We start from the raw sequence: 21212 nt of genomic DNA on the forward strand, positions 1-21212 counted from the left end.
AGCAAAAGCACGCCCATTCACGTATGTTTTTCAGAGGCCACTCTACCTCGGGGAGGACATGCAGACGTCACACAGAAGACACTCCAGCCAAGAATCGAACAGGAGAACCTCTTGCTGTGAGGCAACAACGCTACCGCTATTCCACCACGGCTTTCATAATGGTAATGATGGTTATTGTTGTTATCTGTTTGCTATGGTGTCTTTTTAGTTTATGTTATTTATTTATATATTCTCTTGTACTACCTGTAGTATTTTGCTGTGATGGAGTTTCAGAGTTTTAGTGTTATGTTCTGGATGTTACTTTTCACCATGTTTCAAGTCCTTACAAGATGGCCGGTTATTTCTACAGTAATGTTCCCCTTCTTTGTTTTGTAATGACCGTGATTCGTTATGCTTCTAGTCCTGAGTCTCATTATTCCATCTCTGTGAGAGATCATAAAATGTGATTTCATACCTTTGCAGTGTTTGCTTTCTCACAGATTCCATGTAACATTTTAGACAGATACTTTATTTCCATTGGCTTTGTTGTGTATTAAAACTGTATGTTATCATGTACATGTCTTGAATGCCTTTTGGGTTAAGATTTTTAAAGTAAAAATGATGATGTTTTGAAATTTGTGTCAAACAGAATTTACAGCAAGAGGTGTCCGCTACTAAATCACAAAGCCCCAAATACCTAAGTTCACACTCTTGAGATGACAATACCATAAACCCAGAATCATGAATGGCTGACGTTACCTAGGGCAAGTAAACACTTGTCCAACACCAAACCAATATAACAACCACTTAGGTGGGGGGCTTTGCCCCCCACACCCCTCTAACTATATATATGTATATATATATATGTAGATGTATATATATATATATATATATATATATATATATATATATATATATATATGTACACCAACTTAAAGGATTTGCACTACATTGGGGAAAAGGACATATTTCTACTGCTGGGCAACTGTTTACTTGCCCTGGGTAACTTCAGATGTTCATGATTCTGGGTGTACTTGAGCTTGTGCAAGTCTGCATTTTGGACTTCAGCATTTAGAAGTGGACTCCAAGAGTCATAACATGCAACCACTGAATTAATAAATAAATAAATGCATACATACATAAATAAATACAGACCACTTCAAAGGCATAGATGGTAGAAATGGAAAAATATAGTAAACATTAAAATGCAATCGGTTAAAAATATATGTGAGCTCTTGTGCAATGGCAGTTTGTTTTGTTTCTGTGATGATCTAATTAAGCCCTTGTTCATTTCTAGTGGATGAACTGGCTTAGTTTCTTTTTCTGTGGGAAAGGAAGCAATGAAGATAAGTTATTAACACGATTTACTCTAGAAATAAAATGAGGTAATCCCTGGTTCTTTGAACAGAAATATATAAATATTTGAGTTGGTCTTGGTTCTGTCTTAGTTTGCTCGGAAGGCCTTGGAAAAATGTATCATTTAACTCAAAACCTAAGAGATAAAGATAAGCCGGTGTGTTCTTCCAGTCACCTGATTGCATTCATTGGCACAAATCAGCTAACAGTTCAGTCAGGTGACTTCAGCTACGACTTGAGCAGGAGGTGAAGCTAGCAAAGCATGCTGAACAGTGCTGACAATGTATACTACAAGTCTATAAAATCATGACGACTCTTGCACAGACTAGTGTGTTGTAGTTCTCAGGTCATTACCTGCTAGGAAACTGACAGCCTTCAGCTCTCTGTCCTAAGCTGTTTGAGTCCTTATACTTGCAGTCCTCACAAGACTGATAATTTTTGAACCCTTGCTGTGTCGCAACATTGTCAGGTACCCAGTGGGAAGCACATTATAGCATCTTGTTCCGATTCCTTTTTTTACAGCTGACTGTATCAGAACATGAGTGGTCATCAATTAATTTGACAGACTGGGTGTTTTATCCATGTTTGCCAAGTTATATAAAACTACAAGCTTGTGCATAATCATCTGCAATTTTCACATGTGGCACCGGTACAAGCAATCAGACTTTGAATGTCACCAATTTTCCATTAGTTTATAAAGTCCTAGGCCAGCAACTTACATCCTGACCTTACTTTCTTAGAAGTCTCTAATTCAATATCCAGAACTGCTTCCAGAAGTTTCTATATGTTTCTGCCCTACTAGCGAAGATCTATTTCTCTTATTTCATTCAGAATTACAACCAAAGCTATGCCTAACACCGTAACTTTAGTGAGTTAAAGTAAGAATCTGCAAATGGACTCTTTGAGTCTCATAATTTGTTCTTTTAGTGTTATGCAAGTCCTGAACTAAGATCCAGAGTCACCCACAACTCAAATAGAAATCCATTCTCTCTGCATCATTGTCCTTATTTACCTACCTCAACAGGATTCGCTGGTCATGGCAGAGATTGCATAATATATAAAAGGCCAAACATATAAAACTGGTCTTCTCAGACTTGTACTGTAGTGCACCTTCAGAGCTGTCCAGGCAGCAGAAGCCCTTTATAAGCATACAAAACACACTTATTAGTGTTCTCTGCCCTGATGGCTACATAAGTTTAATAGGTATTATGAACCAGCTTGACTTGCATTTAATGTATTACAGACCAAGAACCTGTGAGTATTAACAAAATATCATTACTATTTTGAAATATGGGTTTAGTTTTTATCCAGTCTGTGCACTGTTGCAGCACAAATGACCATTCTATCCATAACTCATGTAAGCCTGCACCTTTGTGGTTTTGTATTTCACATGACCACTAGTGTTATGTGTTACTTCTCTGCTCGTGTCTTCATTTCCATGCCTGCCTCTACCTGTACTTATACTTATGATATGGATATAACATGCTGCCAGACTCATAAACCGAACAGCATGCTTCAGCTGTTGTCCTACATTATTCTATTGCCCTACTCTGTCATCTTTTACGGTTGCCCTACATTATTCTATTGCCCTACTCTGTCATCTTTTACGGTTGTCCTACATTATTCTATTGCCCTACTCTGTCATCTTTTACGGTTGTCCTACATTATTCTATTGCTCTACTCTGTCATCTTTTACGGTTGCCCTACATTATTCTATTGCCCTAGTCTGTCATCTTTTACGGTTGTCCTACATTATTCTATTGCCCTACTCTGTCATCTTTTACGGTTGCTCTACATTATTCTATTGCCCTACTCTGTCATCTTTTACGGTTGTCCTACATTATTCTATTGCCCTACTCTGTCACCTTTTACGGTTGTCCTACATTATTCTATTGCCTACTCTGTCATCTTTTACGGTTGTCCTACATTATTCTATTGCCCTACTCTGTCATCTTTTACGGTTGTCCTACATTATTCTATTGCCCTACTCTGTCATCTTTTACGGTGCTGTATATTTTCATGCTTGTCATGAAATGGCGGTCTATACTGAAGCCTTTGTCTTAAAAGTCAAGTGAGCTGTACAGCCGTATCGGTCTGTACTTTGCAGCATACATAGCTGGCAGACCACTTTCTTTATAAAAAGTTTGCACTATTTCAGACTGATGTTCCAGTGGATTCCCCCTATATGTTTCAGAAGTGCTGGAAGGAGGTATGTATGGGTTATGGACATGAAAGTACTTAAGCATACATGTGTTTTCTTAAACCATTCCATGGAAGGCATCCATTGCTAGCTGGTGCATTAGACTTTTAGTTTTGGTCTCTATTAGAATGGGAAGAAAGTGCTTGTCTATGCCTGTATGCCATACTGAAGCATTTAATACATTTGCATCAGGATAAAGTAATAAAGCTAGGTTTGTCCAACTAGATTTATAGTTAACAAGACAGAGAGGTTCATAAAAGGATGGCATCTCCTTAGGACTGTCCATTTGTGAGCCAGGCAAGTCCTGGCTAGCTCTCCAGTGCAGCACCTCTAACAGACGCTCTATGACATTTGTTTCTTCAATGCCCTACCATTTTATTTAGCTCAATGTTTGCCTTCCATTGCACACCTTCCAGTGCTGTATTCATGCAGTAAAGGCTTTATAGCAACATTATCAAGAGTTTTTTCTGACGTTACAGCTCCACTTTCATAATGGCCAATTGCACTTTACATTGGCATCTGTGGAATGATTTTTATAAAACATGACCACTTCTGTCCCTCATACTGTGCTTATCACCCACTGTATGGGCATTCCAGTATAACGTACTTGCTGCAGAACTAGGTTCTAGTACCAAGGCAAGGTTCTTTTAAAGAGTTTATCTACACTGCAGATCATCTGTAGACTAGTGCAGATATGTACCTCGTCTGAATCCCAATCACAATTGGTCCACATTTTATCAGCCTTTGGTTTATGCATATATACAGTGCTGTAACAGGAAGAAGATATTTGGCTTTATGTATTTTATGTGACAAAGAGAGACATTTTCACTTTTAATTATATTAAATAAAATTGGGATGTTAGATTAATTTGTAGTTTGCCTAAATTAATCTTCACCTTTAATTCTGAGATTCATTTCTAACAAGTTAGGTACACATGAAATGTTTAGCAGCATGGCATTCTCTGTGACTAGTCTATGTTATAATTAATAAGCCTCATGTTTTACCTCATGAATGTGCATACTATTATTTCCCGATACAAAGAAGCGTGTATATCAATAGGTATGCACGCGGTTCTTTTACCTGTTTTGTGCAGATAAGCTCACCATCTTCTGTTCACTGTTGATCTAAGCTGTCAGGATAAGTGAGAAACAGTAGTGGATAAATAATTATTATTATTACAGATAAAGGTTTCTTTTACATCAATGGATGCATTTTAATTCATATTATCTTATTTTCTGAACTTTCTAAGTCAATATTGCAAATATTTGAAAATAAGTTCCTCGTTTATTTGCATCCTCCATCATTGATTATATTTGACTTTGTCTGCAATTGCAGAATTCAGAAATTGATAGTTATAAGTACTGAGATAAAAATGGAAAAGTGTTTAAACAAGTGAAGTAAGAAAAACAGCTCTCGCTAGCCAGATGTATTTGACTTATGGTAAGATGTTGGAAAAGGACAGCATTGTGTGTTTTTTCCCCTATGGTGAAAGAACATAAAACTCAACTATGAAAGTATACGTTGTGGGGTAACATTTGAAACTTAATGTGCTCATTCAGTAACCACTTCATTAAATAAATACTCCATGTTTCAGACTTATGACATCTGTGCCATTCAACAACTCACTTGACTGCGGAATTTTACATTTCTGTTATGTAAACAGTCCGGTCATTTAGTTCACAGTGCACAGCTGCTGTGCTTTTTTGTTCTTTTACAACAAGGTCATATTCTACTGCTTCATTATCATTGAATGTTTTTGGTAAAAGATTTGCCTTTGAACTTTGTGGACCTTTTCCTTCACCCCACACATTTTTATTAAAGCATTCACAAATCAAAGCACAAAAGTGGGCAGTTTCAGGATATCATAGTTTTTTTTTTTCTGTTGTCCCTATGGGACTGAATGGAGAGGTTAATTAGAAGTATTTTATTTAATTGTTTCATTGTATTATTGATTGATTGAGTTTGTCTTTTCTGTATAAAAGGTAGCACATTTTTACTTGAATTTTGTAACTCCTGGAAGGTCTTGTACCGAGGCACTAGAGAATAAAATACTTTTGGGTCTGAACCAGTGGTCTTTATTTTTTTTCTGTTGTCCCTTTTTTTTTTTTTTTGCTACCCTTGGGATTTGGTTCATGGGCTGCTTTTTTATATGATATTTTGCCAGAAAGATGAAGATAACTTAATTGCCATGTAACTCAAAAAAAAAAAAAAAAAAAGAAGAAGGCTAACTGTGCACGTTCGAAGTAAAGTGCTAGTCATTAAATGTATTATGCCAACTGCCATCTTCATAGAATAGTGCTGTCATGTGTGACATCATAGAATAGTGCTGTCATGTGTGACATCACTGTGCATTGCTTTGACAGCAAATCTTAGCAACTGCATTATCAGCCGACTGAAAACAGTACACATCAGTAGACAATCATATCTCTGACAAATAGCCTATTTTCTCGTGTGGGTAGTGGAGTCTAGGCTCAGTTGTAAAGTAGTGGGCCCCAAACACTCTGACACAACTTAAATAGTTACCTCCTCAATGGCAATTTTCTACTGTATAGAACAAATGTATAAAAATAACTCAGTTTGATGTACTAGCTGATATGTGCTGTACCTCCAATGTAGGATACCCTCACCCTTGCATGGAACCTGATCCACTGGTACTGAACAGCCTTGTGTACCCCAGCCCTCACATGGAGCCTCATCCACTGGTATGGAACAACCTTGGGTACACCAGACTTCACATGGAACTTCATCCACTAGTACAGAACAACCTTGGGTACACCAGACTTCAAATGGAAACTCATCCACTAGTACAGAACAACCTTAGGTACACCAGTCCTCATATGGGACCTCATCCACTGGTACGAAACTGCCTTGAGTGACTTTTGTCATGATGGTATCTCGGAGAATTCACACAGATCTGGTAGTGGGTCTATATTAGAACACTGGACTTTCAAAATTTCGAGTGTTCTAATATTGAACCCTTTTAATCAAAAATTTAAAACAGCGAACATACAGAACAGCGAATTTTTTCCTAGGGAAAAATTTGCTGTTCCAAAACACATACACACAACACAAGCACACCAAACAAACAGCAATCCACACACATACACCTAAACTCTTACACCTAACCTTACACTGAACTATACATACACCACTAACTATCCACTTACCTTAATCCAAACCCTAACCCTAAGGTCCGTCGCTATCGCACAGTCACCTCACCCGCACCCTAACCCTAACTCACCTACCCCGCCCTAACCCTCACATCCACACAATCGCACACTTACCTGACCCGCGCCCTACCCCTAACTCACCTACCCTGCCCTAACCCTCACGTCCACACAATCGCACACTTACCTGAACCCGACCCGATACTTTCCATCACAGCGCTGAAAATACCGAAGCAACAGAAACGGACAATCAAATTCTTTCCCTAGGAAAACATTTGTTTTTCTGTTTCTTCGATATTTTTACAATTCGCTGAAAACTGGTCGATATTAGAACACTCGAAATTTTGAAAGTTCAGTGTTCTAATATAGACCCCTGGTAGCAACCCCCCACCCCCTCGAAGGAGAAAAAGCATGGTGATTGGATTCAAATTGACAATGCATATTTAAATTATACACTGAGAGCATTGCTTTTTCAGAAGTTTTTTCTCATCAACTTAAATGTTATATCACCTTGTGAACCAGGTCATACTAGCCTGTTCACTTTACTCAGCTAAAATGTAGACATTATTAACCCAGGTTTTTAAAATTGTCAACTTTTCCATCTGGATATGTCCACTTCATGTGTGTGTAAAGAGCTGTCAGATGGAAACTGTATATGAACTATGGAAGCTCTCAAACTTATTAACAGCATTTTAACTAATGCATTCCACTTCAAGCATTTTAGAAACACACATTACATCGTGCTTATAATATCCATGTGGTTTTATGCTGGTCCATTTCTAGATTCAAGATATTAACATATAGACTTGTGTTATAACTCAAACCTCCAGAACAATGATTACTTCTGAGTTATGCAAATGGTTAAAATGTAATCATTTATTTCCTTGCATGTTGATAAATGGATAATGTAGATACAGGGAGGAGATCATTTATAAGGGTGATCTAGAGGGCAATATTTCACACAGACAGTGCACAGATGTAAAGTATAAATGATATTAACTTTTACAGGAATGTAGTTAGAGCACTGATACTCAGATATAAACACTTCATGAGTTATTTTCTGTCAGTCATTTGAATTTCAGCACTACACCATAAGGTTTCAGCATGAATATTTTCAAACTATTGTAATGCTTCTTCTGTGTATTTTCTTCAAACTGAGAAAAAAAATTACACATTCTACGCATTTCATCTTCTCTTCAGATATCAGTGTTTTCTAAAGTGTTGAAGGGATCATCTTATGCAGGAGCTATGCAAACATAAATGGATATCTGCCTTCTGATATATGGAAAGAGTGAGTCTGTGTTAATCAAAGTTAGGCTTCATTTCCATTGTAGTATGCAGTTAAGGAAACCTTGTTTTGCACCCCTACGTTTGGAACTAAAGCCGCATTCCACAATTGAAGTATTTAAATTATAGAGTACTCTGGGTCTCTGCACATTCCTGTCCGTTAACGGATTCTGCATGTTCAGTGATGTGACAGCTTTATCTTCACACCTTAATTAATGTTCTCTGGATAAATGAAGGACCTTGCTTTACTTCACTCACTAAAAGTCTGCAATCACATGACTTAACAATACTTTTTAATTAAAAAAGAGAGAAAAAAATCCTTTTTCTGAATTCTTCTGATTCGTTTGACAAATGCACTCTTAAGTTATAAAGGCTGTGAATGATTCCACTGGAAAATATTGCAGGAACAGATACAGCTACAGCATTCAGAAGACGCCAGGCTTGCTTGACACATGTTTGTACGCTCAGGCTGACCTTTGTGTAGGTCAGTGCTCATTGGCACTTTTGCCATCTGATGTACTTACACATACACAAAAACTTTAGACCCCAAAAGATGAAAGCTTTTAACCTTAGACAGAGCTGTCAGCCAGACACAAGCTGAATTCAGTGAAGGTCTAAAGAAGTCCAATATTTGAGATGAAAGTACTCAACATCTTAATTTTTCCAACATATTTTTCACTTTTACCACCAATGGACTTCACCAACTCTATTTATTTATTTATTTATTTATTTAGTTTAGGTACATAAATAACTTTTCTGCATGCTCAGATTTTTTCTTTTTATACCCACAGACAAACAAACATTCAAAAGACACACACACACACACACACACACACACACACACACACACACACACACACACACACACACACACACAAACACAGAAACACACATACATACATCACATGCTGTACACACACACACACAAAGACGTGCGCACGCACACACACACACACAAACACACACACACACGCAAACAAACACGCGCACACACGCACACACACACACACACACACTCACACACACACACACACACACACACACACACACACACACATGCACATATCTATGGGTATATGTAAAATAATTGATGTTACAAAACATTGTAGCAAGAACTATCCATGTAAAATGATCAAAATCAAAAAGATGACACTGAAACACATGCTGTAAGACATACACTTGGAGTAAGCTAACCAAAGAAAAAAAAAAACACTTGCTTTTTGCAGGAGGCAGTACAACCCTCTACCAGACACTGAGAGCACCCCACCCACACCCTGCTAGTTATATATACCCACTCTGATATAGCACAACAATAGGGAAAAGGCAGATTCAAGTTCATGTAGGAACAAGTTTTCTCCCACAGGTACCATTGATTAGAAGTTCTAGCAATCAACTGTTATTAACAGAACAGTTGTCAAACAAATGCCAAATTGTTCTGCATAGACAGACCCATATATAGCACTGATGGACCTTTGGCATATCAGCAAAATAAACAGCATCAGAACTACCTGATCCAGGGATGTAAACCTTCCCTGCAACATAAATAAGACTTGTTGGAGGGACGGAGCCCCAGGGGATACCCTTTCTCTGGAATAGGCTTCCCATCTAGGTGAAGGAAATCTCTTCTCTAACCATATTCAAACATAAACTGGACCAATCTATGGGAAATTTATTTATGTGGTTATTTATTTGATATTTATTTACCGGGAAAGAGAGGGTGCAAGCCCATTTTCAGTGGAGGCCCGGGGAGAAAAGCTCTATTAGAAATTCACTCCTAGTCTGGCACCTATGACTTTAATGGGCAGAGACAGCATGTAAATGCTTGACCATCCTTGATCAACCATACATATAACCATTAAATTATTCCCTTAAAAATAACCCCTAGGGCATGAACACTACTTGCTGGATACATCTGTGAAGCTTGGCTAGGCATGCAAAGCTAGCCTACTATATACCTCTCAACTGATATCGTATCTCTCTCTCTCTCTGTATATATACATATATATATATATATATATATATATATATATATATATATATATATATATATATATATATATATTTATAGGTCTACTTGATATGGTTGAAGTTTCACAATGTCGAAATTCATATCGCCGAGACCATATGATCGACATTTGAAATGTCGACCATACAAGTAGAACATAAAAAACAAAAAAAACTTACCTTAACATTTCTAGCAGGGGGGCTTTGCCCCCCTGCACCCCCACACCCCCGGAACTTAAATATTCCAACTCAGAGATCACACTACAGTGTGGAAGTGGAAATCTTTTCATTCCACACTGTAGGGAGATGCCGGTTCCCCATGGTCGACATTTCAAATGTTCATCATATAGTCTCGGCCATATGAATGTCGACATTATGAAATGTCGACCATTCAAAGGGGACCCATATATATATATATATATATATATATATATATATAAATATATATATATATATATATATATATATATATATATATATATATATAAATGAGTGACTGGTGTTCCACACCTGAAGTCAACACCTCATTGGTCCGATCCGACCATAAGCAAATTACCCTAGATATCCACATCCTGCCCCCACCCCCCATTAAGGAAACCACAGAAAAACATTTCTCCAAAGCCAACTTCATGCTTCTTAAGACAGAAGTGGTGAACTTCATGACACCCATGCAGATGGACAATACAGTTACGACTGCTGAATCCTACACAATTGCACTTTATAAGCACTTACACGAGTGCATGGATCGTGCTATCCCAAACAGAACCAAGACGCTATCTTCCAAAAAAAGGAAGCCAATCTGGTGGTTCCCTGCCATAAACAAACTGTACAACAGAAGGAAGAAACTGTTGCAAAAGAGAGTAAAATTCCATGAGTGGAGGAGCTCCCTGGTCAGCCTCAGTAAGAAGCTGCGATCCCTGATAAAATCCTCCAAAGCTAGTTACAAAAACAAAATCACCACTGATTCTAAAGACAACCACAAAGCATTCTATAGCTATGTCAAGAATCTCAATGCAACACTCAGATCTGCTCTGAGTTACAGCACAATGGCACTAAATATACAGACCCAACTGATATTGCCATCATCCTGGCAGATAGGTTCAGTGCTATCTTTACCCCCCTCTCACCCCCTAAAGAGCCCATCTGTATACCGGAAAAATACAAAGTTCCTGTAATCACGGCTGCACAGGTAAAAAACACACTCTCCAAAGCCAAGCACACAGCATCCATGGGACCAGACAACTTCATAGGCTGTGTTCTACATGAACTACAGAACGAACTGGCACCCCACCTAAGTACCATGTTCAATCATAGCCTCACCTCAGGCTTTGTGCCTGCTGAATGGCGCACAGTGACGGTTATCCCACTTCACAAGGGGGGAGCCACCACGGACCCTGAGAACTACTGCCCCATTAGCCTGATGAGCCTGGTCTGCAAGGCCATGGAATGTATCATCATGGAACTTATAAACAAAGACATTGGTAATCTCCAAATTCTGGACCCCACCCATTTCGGGTTTGTAAAAGCCAGATCATGTCTCCTAAACCTGATAGACTTCTTTGAAGCAGTCACCAAAGCCGTAGACAAAGGTAAGGTGGTTCACACAGCATATCTAGAGCTTGCCAAGGCTTTTGACACCATCCCCCACTCTGGAATTATAGATAAACTCACTAAACTAGGTATAAATCCCTATGTCACAAGATGAGTTGCCAACTGGCTCACTGACAGAACCCACACTGTGAAAGTAGCAGACTCCAAACCCGACTTCAGACCAGTGACAAGTGGAGTACCACAGGGTTCAGTCCTGGATCCTCTCCTGTTTGCTATATGCTTCTCTGAAGTACGGGCTAACACAGAAGGTCTATGGCTAATGATGTTCGCAGATGACTGCAAACTAGTAGCCATAATCAAAACTCCTAACGATGTGGACATCCTACAAAAGGGCCTCACTGAGACAGATGCCTGATGTCAAAGCCATGGCCTCAAGCTCAATGCCAGAAAGTGCATTGTCATCCCCTTTTGTAAAAACTCTGTACCCATGAACTACAACATAGGCGGTAGTATACTTAACACCGAAAGTGTGATGAGACCTTGGGACACAGGTGGACAGTAGTCTCTCCTTTGATAATCACATCGCCACAGTAGTCAGGAAATCCTTCTATGTGGCACACCTCATCACAAAAGGTTTCTCATCCAGAAAAAAAGAGGTCATTGTTCCCCTCTACTCATCACTCATTAGACCCATTATAGAGTACAATGCCCCTTTTGGTATGTACCTCACAAGACATCTACAATAACTGGAAAGGCCACGGAAATACCTCACAAAGAGGATTACCGGCCTCAGACAGATGCCCTATGCAGACCGTCTGAAAAAACTCCAGCTTTACTCCATTGCATATCGCCTACTCAGAGGTGATCTCTGCCTAACATACAAAGCTATGTCAAACTCAGAGCTGTTGGACATGCTCCACTTAAAAAAGTCCCAATCCCTTCAAGCTACATGCTCTAGGGACTTAAACCTGGTCACCACAATAAACAGAACATGCCTGAGGGATAGATTCCTGTCCCAGAGACTTTCCATACTCTGGTACAAACTACCTATCTATATCAAACAAAGCTCCTCATTAGCACTCTTCAAGAAAAATCTTGATGATTGGATGGGAAATAGGAAATTCACCCCGGGGATCACTTCTGTGGCTCTGCTCGACAGTGGCACAGTAAAATAATTTCCTTGGGTGGCAAAAACCAGGGTACCTTTTTGGCTGGGCTTGTATAGGCCCTAGGGCCGATAGCCTAGTACCTACCTATGAACCTATGAACCTATGAACCTATAAATGTCTCATCATATAAAGGCAGTCTTAATATACATATGTATCTATGTGTGTGTGTGTGTGTGTGTGTGTGTGTGTGTGTGTGTGTGTGTGTGTGTGTGTGTGTGTGTATATACATATATATATATATATATATACATACATATATATATATATATATATATATATATATATATATATATATATATATATATATATATATAGATATACTTGAGATTACCAAAATCTCAGTAGATTGACATTCACAATACGAGCTGAAAAAGCACGAAGTTTCACATCAGCAAAACTTCACATTACCGACATCCGAATGCCCAACAGTCCAAGCTGATACATTCTAAAAGTGTTATTGTATTCAGTGAATTGCCTAATGAGAGCAAATCTTTTGTATGAACATTTTTACAGGGGGGAGTACACCCCTTTTCCCCTATGGGGTCTGCACCCCCCCAAACACCCTGCTACTTAAAGATACCAACTCTGAGCTGATACTACAATGTGCATATGACTGGATTTCCTTTTCCACTCAGCTTGGACTGTTAGGCATTCGGAGGTCGGTTATGTGAAGTTTCACTAATGTGAAACTTCATGCTTTTCGGCTTGATGTTGTGAATGTTGGACTACTGAGATTTTGGTAATCTCAAGTAGACCCATATATATATATATATATATAAATATATATATATATATATATATATATATATATATATATATATGTATGACATATATATTGTGACTACTTTTTAGGGGAAATGTGTAATGAGTCTTTCAATGTGTGTAAACTGCAGCTTGCGTCTGAACAGTTTCAGAATAATTGGCAGGTAATTGGCGATACTCGACAGAATAACGAAAAGCTAATCGTCTATGAGCAGAACAGAAGAGGCTGTACCAGAAAACAGGAAATCAAAAAGTTAGTTCCTCCATGGGAGGATCGTTTTAGGCTAAATCACTGGTTCAGACTGAAGATTCATGGTTCCTGGACTTGGATTGTCTATTCCAGGCCTAGATCTCATGAGGCCTGAATAAATGGGAGTTGAAAAGTTTTGTGTAGAGCTGAAATGAAAGCTATCCAGGCCTGTAACTGAGTACTATAACTTGTAACCAATTTCCGGAAGTGCTGTGTGGGACTGAACCTCTGTAAAACAAAACTAGTGGTGTTACCTCTAACAACTGAAAACTTGAATTTAAAGTCCCTTGTAAATATTGTAATGTCTCAACAATTAACTTCACAAAGATAAAGTGGGCTGTTTATTTCACTATGTCTTTAAATGAACAGTTTCTCTTTTTGAAAAAGCTAAATTAAATTACACCACAGGAACTAGAGAAAAAAATTATAGCTAGAAATATCAAATCCTAGCCAAAAAATGCTGGAATAAGTAATAAATGCTAGTTGCTTACAGTACTGTGTTGATTAATTGATGTTCAACTTAGAACAAATGTATACTCTTTTTTTAGTGCATGTATTATGCATACTGTCCCACATTAACGATCTTTAAGTTAAGAGAAGCTTGCCAGTGGTCTAACAGTATATCCTCCACCAGATGGTATCCCCTCTGCATGCTACTCCTTACCTGAAAGGCCTACAACACCAGAAGGACACCATCTTCCGGAAGACTTTAAATAGGAAATTAAATTCTCCTACCCCCTTCACTTTGAAAATCAACCAAGGTTACTATCTGTATTCATTTTTAAACTACAATTTATAGTCAGCTAGGACTGGGTGTATGACACTGTGGGGTGTCCCCAATACCTCTTTAGTGGAAACCCTAACCTCCTAAAACCTGGTCTCAGAATAAAGTATAGTGGCCTACCAAAAAGTTAACCAGGTGGCAGCGAACAGGTTTCCAACTTCATTCTCCACCTTGAATATCCTGAACATAATAGCGCAACACTAAAAGCATTTAGTGGTGTAGTTAAACAACTATTTTTAAGGATTAAACTGGTGAAATTTAACAAACATTTTTGTCTGTTTGAAACATACAGGCTTTTTACCTCCCCTACCCTAAACCTCTTACTTTTAGGTTCATAGGTTCATAGGTTGGTACTGGGCTATCTGCCCGAAGGCATATATTAGCCCAGCCACGTTGTGCAGTATTCACCTCCCCTTTAGTAGTTCCCTAGACCCTTGTACTAGCAGCTACTACCTTTGGCCCCTATCTAGTAGTGCTGTTGGTGTGATCCCCAGTGTAAAATTTCTGTTACCCATCCACTCATCAAGGTTCCTCTTGAAGAGTGATAGTGAGGGGCTCTGTCTTATGTAGATCGGGACCCTGTTCCACTGTAAGGGAAGTCTCTGCGAAGGGAATCTATCCCTCCAGCATGTTCTATTCATTGTTGTGTTGAGGTTTATATCCCTAGAGCGTGTAGCTCGAGTAGATTTGGTTTTGCTAAGATGGAGCATGTTCAACAATTCTGGGTTGGACATGGCTCTGTACGTTAGACAGAGATCGCCTCTGAGAAGGCGGTATGCAACAGAGAACAGTTTTAGCTTTTTCAATCATGCTGCATAGGGCAACTGTTTGAGGCCAGTAATCCTCTTGGTTAGGTACCTCTGTGGTCTCTCCAGCTGCTGGAGATGTCTAGCCAGGTACATTCCAATGTACTTCCAATTTTAACAGCATAATGCTAAATAACTTGCTGGTGTAATTCTCACTAACAGCGTAATGCTAAAGAATAAATTGGTGTAATTAAACAAACTTTTTAAGCATTTGTACTTACAAGTTGTATGTGTCCTGTAGCTTGGTTTAGCCCCACTATGCTTGCCCTCGCTATGCTCGGACTCGCTCCACGGCCTGCCCTGACCCCTATTCCTACCCGCCCCCAGTACTGTTAAATTTACACAATCAGAACCACTCCCTCCTTTTTCTGCTATCAACCAGCTTCCTGCACATCACCAAAGACTCCTCTCCTGTCTAACCTCTTTTTCCACTTCCCTGAAATCTTATCCTGTTTAAACAATGCATCCTAAACTGACTAGGCCCGCTGCCATGCTAGCATCAAAGAATGTTCTAGTACTTTCTCTTCTACCTATCATGCTTAGTTTTTATCTCATTGCCGCCTATGAAAGCCAGCACTACCTTGGGTTCCATCACCCAAAATGTCAAACAACCACCCTAGACTTCTCCAATAAAACAGCCTTTTTAACTATACCTCTTACGTTGAAGCTCTCAACCTCTCTAACTTATCATCCTGTTCTTCTTTCTTCTTCTTTCGGCTTTTTCCCAGTTAGGGGTCGCCACAGCAGATCATCTGTCTGCTCATGATTGGCAGTGGAGTTTTACAGTGTTGAGTTGCCAGCATGGCGCCCAACCTGCCTCAGAAGGCACATACACATGCACACACTCACACTAGGGCCAATTTAGAGTGTTCAATCCACCTACTGCATGGCTTTGGAATGTGGGAGGAAACCGAAGCACCCGGAGAAAACCCACGCGACCACAGGGAGGACATGCAGACTCCGCACAGAAGGCACCCCAGCCAAGAATCGAACCGAAGAACCTCTTGCTGTGAGGCGGCAACACTAACTGCTGCACCACCGTGGCCGTCCTTAACTTATCATCCTGTTAAAACCTTAAATTCCAATCCCAGGGACAAGCACTATCTAAAACGCATAAATAAATGCTTAAAGCTTATAACTAAACTACACTACAAGCTTATCATAGATGGGGATATTCATCTCAACCCCGGCCCATCTTCACTTGTGGACAATAGCCCATATGTCACCAACCCCACTAATATGCTATGCCTTAGCAGATCCACTAACTCTCTCCCATCCTTTCACTTAAATATTAGAAGCTTAAACAATAAAGTCCACAACCTACACGCCCTTCTAGCAGTCCACTCCCCTGACATAATATGTCTCACAGAAACCTAGGTTAAACCTTCAATTGATGACAAAGAGGTTTTACCACCAGGTTATAACATGTACCAACTAGACCGCATGGCAAAAAAGGGAGGTGAGGTAGCAGTTCTTTATAAAAACACATTAACTGTTAAAAAGGATTCCATACAACCGCCCTCATTTAATAATGCAAAAATCCTCACTACTATACTACAGATTAATACTAACAAATGCATAAATATTGTCTGTATCTACATTCCCCCAGGTAATAACATAAGCACTCTAGATGATATTCTCCAAAGGATATCCACAACCTACCCCCAAGAAATCATTATTCTTGGTGACTTCAACATCGACTGGAACATCTGTTCAGCTGAATCCCCTGTCAACCATATAAATCTCTTTGTGTTCACTAATAATAACTGCCCCTACTAGGATTAATAAACCTTCTCACAAAGAAAGTATTTTAGACTGGATACTCATCAATAGTCACCCCCACTTGTATAAATCTGGTACCCTCCCCCATGCCCTCAGTGATCACTCTCTAACTTACATTATTAAGCAAAAGTCAGAGAACTCCCACCAGACCAAATTCAAAACAGTCAGAAATCATACAAATTTCAACCCTATCAACTTCCAAAATGCACTTAGTTCAGTCAACTGGTAAATCCTTAAACATCTGCCACTAGAAGAAGCTGTAGCACTTTAATGCTAAATCCCTGAGTATCCTTGACTTTCATGCCCCTGCCCACGCTATTAGAACAAAATCAAACTCTGAGTCTACACCATGGCTCAAAGGAAACCAAGTTAAAAATCAATCTTAGAAATAAAACCTGGGCCAAATGGCGTGCTACTAAAGCCCCCGTCAACCATCTAAGATACTGTCAACATAGGAATGACACAAAAAAATCCATTCTACTACCTCCTACAAAAATATCAAAACAACCCCCCAGAAGTTCTGGTCAGGTATAAACCGACTTCTTCATCCAGGACAATCTACCACTCCAACCCCATCAAACATCACCCATAAATCCCCAGAGATTATTGCTAGTGCCTTTAACGACCTTTTCACTGAAAATATCCAGTCCCTAGCCAACCAACTAACCCCCTCAGGTTATAACCCCACTCCTATCACACCCCCTATATATCCCCTTTTAATTTCCAGCCAGTTCCCATCGCCCTTATCCGATCCCTAATCAAAAAATTAAAACCCACCACCCTATCTGCTGACCTCTTTCCAGCAGAGTACTTACAAAAAGCTGCGGACACCATAGCCTACCCCATCTTTATCCTGATCAACAGGACTCTAACAGATGGTGCTATCCCCTCCATCTGGAAAAATATCCTGTTATCCCACTCCACAAAAGTGGAAGTTCTACAGAACAGTCCAATTATAGGCCCATTGCCATTCTTTCACCACGAGCCAAAATAATGGAGACGTGTGTGCATAAGCAACCTATACACTATCTCACCCAGAACGATCTGCTGGCCAACTCCCAACATGGATTTAGGCCCCATCACAGCACCACCTCCACTATCCTTTCCTTCACCAATGTCATACATTACAATCGTAACAATAATATGCTATCCTCAGCCCTCTTTCTAGACCTCACAAAGGCCTTTGATATGATCAACCACCAACTACTCATTCACGCTCTGAAAACCATTTCCCTGGACAACCATGTTATTCAGTGGTTCCTCTCCTATCTGAGTGGTAGACAACAGGCAGTATTATGGCAGAACAAACTGTCCACCCTATTACCTTTCACCTTTGGAGTCCCTCAGGGCTCAATTTTAGGCCCCTTACTCTTTTCTATCTTCATCAACAACTTCCGCACTGTTCTCCCAGAAGCATCCTACATCCAATATGCAGGCGATTCCACCCCGATCTGCACAGCTTCCTCCCTGTCAGATCTGCAAACCTTAACCCAGAATACATTTAACACAGTTGAAAACTGTCTCTCTAATCACTGGTTACTCCTAAATACTAACAAAACTAAATTGCTACTGTTCGCCCCCACTAGTAGATCCGCCCCACTCTCCATCTCCAAAACCTCCAACAGAGGTACCTCTATTTCCCCAGATGACCACACTAAACACTTAGGGGTAATAGTCGATAATCTCAAATTTGATTTGCATGTCAATAAAACTATCAAAACCATCAACTAGAAGCTTGGGTCACTATACAGAAATAAACCCTTCCTAACCCCATTAGCTAGGACCACAATCGCCCACTCTCATCTCCCCTCTATGCTTTTATATGCTTCCCCCATACTTAGTAATTTGAATAAATCTGAATTCAACAAACTCACACGCTCCTACAACCACATTGTCAGATTTGCCACCGGATCCACATACAGGACACATCACTGTCAAAACTTTAATCTTCTAGGGTGGCTTGAATTGCCCAACTTAATCAGCTCATAGTAACACACAAAATTCTCAACAAACCTGAAAATACTGCACTCATAAAACTATATAATAACCCTAGGCCACTGCACTCATCCAACAAACTTCAGGTCCAAACACATAAAGCTACCAACTCAGCTGGAGACTCCCTGTTTGCCATCTTCGTTGGCAAAGCTTGGAATTCACTTCCAGCTAATCTTACTCTGGAACCCTCTCTAAATCTCTTAAAAATGCCCTCAAACAATATTTTAAAACAAATTGGCTTTGTCCCTGTACTAATCCTGATTAACTACCGCTTTGCCTATTATGTCTAAATGTATTGTATGCATTTTCTGCTCATATCTATTTGTTGTCACATACTGGTTTTGTATATTAAAAGTCACTATGTATCGTGTGTGTCCCTTCCTGTGGACTACATTGTATATACTTTATAAATATGCATGTCTCTTAAGTGTTAAGCTTATCTGTGTTTCTGGAGTTTTTCTTCCCAGGCCTCTGCTGAAAATGGACACGTATCCAGTCGGACTATCCCTGTCAACCAATGCAAAATAAAATAAATATATAAATACATTGACTCTTTCTGTTTAGAGAAGTCCCATTTACTCATAGTCAGCCCTCAGGCTTTCATTTCTTCTTGCTGTGTGCCAGCTAGCATGATTATTACACTCAGTACTATTTCATTCTTTTTTTATCTCTTAAATATGGGAGACATTTTTATTTCTTTCCCTAAATATTTCCAGTCTAGACGTAGTAAGTGAAATCCTGACTTCCAAAGTCACCCTCTGTAAATCAGTCAGCCTTCTCTTCCCTTTCATTCTGCTTTAGTTTCAGTTAGACCTTTGCCATGGCTTAACTACAAGCATCTCTCTGGTTTAGACAAATTAACCTTGGTGGGCTCTTTTATAAGGGAATAATGCCTCGTGGTCTAGCCATATCTATATTTATAACTAAGACAAAACCAGGATGTTGTAAGCATCTCTGTTCTACCTTGCGAATTACAAAAAACACAGGTCTGAAGCTCCATATACCTACTCCCTATACTCCTTCTGACAAATATGAGTGTCACCAAAGGGTCAAGCCTGGATCACACTCCTTCTGATAAATACGAGAGTCACCGAAGGTCAAGCCTGGATCACACTCCTGATACATACGAGAGTCACAGGAGGGTCAGGCCTGGATTGTAGTCCTTCTGATACATATAAGAGTCACAGAAGGGTCAGGCCTGGATTACAATCCTTCTGATACATATGAGAGTCATAGAACTGTCAGGCCTGGATTACCATCCTTCTGATCCATATGAGAGTCACCAAAGGGCCAGGCATGGATTACAGTCCTTCTGATACATATGAGAGTCACAAAATGGTCAGGCCTGGGTTACACTCCCTCTGATACATATGAGAGTCACAGAAGGGTCAGGCCTGGATTACAGTCCTTCTGATGCATATGAGAGTCACAAAATGGTCAGGCCTGGATTACAGTCTTTCTGATACATATGAAAGTCACAGAAGCATCAAGCCAGGACTACAGTCCTTCTGATAATCTGTGAAATTGACAGAAGGGTATAGCCTGGATTATAGTTCTTCTGATAGTCTGTGAGAGTCACAGAAGGGTCAGACCTGGATTACAGTCCTTCTGATACATATGAGAGTCACAGAAGGGTCAGGACTGGATAACAGTCCTTCTGATACATATGTGAGTCACAAAAGGGTTATCCTGGGTTTACAATCCTTCTGATACATATGAAAGTGATAGAAGGATCTAGCCTGGATTACAGTCCTTCTGATACATATGAGAGTCACAGAAGGGTCAGGCCTGGATAACAGGCCTTCTGATACATAGGAGAGTCACAGAAGGGTCAGTCTTAGATTACACCACTTTTGATAATCTGTGAGAGTCACAGAAAGGTCTATCCTGGATTACAGTCATTCTGATAATCTGTGAGTGTCACAGAAGGGACAGATCTGGATCACACTTCTTCTGATACATATTTGAGTCACAGAAGGGTCAGGCCTGGACTACACTTTTTCTGATAATTTGTGGGAGTCACAGAAGGGTCAGGCTGGGTTTTTAAGTTGTGGCATTATAAAGTGTTGTTTGTGAAATGCCCTTTGACTGGCTCTAGTGATCATACTGGTTATGATTAT

The sequence above is a fragment of the Protopterus annectens genome, chromosome 12.part0, assembly GCF_019279795.1.
Source record: "Protopterus annectens isolate FY-2018-M chromosome 12.part0, PAN1.0, whole genome shotgun sequence".
Classification (NCBI taxonomy): Eukaryota; Metazoa; Chordata; order Ceratodontiformes; family Protopteridae; genus Protopterus; species Protopterus annectens.